Below are 509 nucleotides of genomic sequence, written 5' to 3' on the forward strand. Positions count from 1 at the left end.
TAAGGGGGCGGTCTCAGAGCCCTCACAAGGTTGAAAATAATGAACCCTGGGGTCCCCTGGTTTTCATTAAAACTAGACTACTAAAAACCACAAATCTTTGTTTATCATATCACGCTAGAACTAAACTACTGTTCATCATTTGTCCAAATTTAATAAGACGTGAATTAAAATTCTCATCTGAAAAATCTATGCATGCTCAAGCACGCCACAGTGTTCAATGAAGTCTTGAAACACCAGCCGGAGTTTAGCCTTTATCGTTAAACTCAACAGTTACTATAATTTTGATATGAAAGTCTTTATTCACAATGTTATCTTTCATTATCAAACCATATGGGATGCGGTACGGAGTCACTAAATGACATACAGGTGGAGGGAAAAAGGAAAAACATATTTCACATCTTTTGGTTTCCCCAACAACATTGGGATCCTGTGCAAAACTTTTGCGTTTCCCTAAGAATTTTTTTTTTCCCATCAGAAACTGTTCGCATTCCCCAGAGATTAACAACAAA

This window comes from Barbatula barbatula (assembly GCF_947034865.1).
Source record: "Barbatula barbatula genome assembly, chromosome: 18".
NCBI lineage: Eukaryota > Metazoa > Chordata > Actinopteri > Cypriniformes > Nemacheilidae > Barbatula > Barbatula barbatula.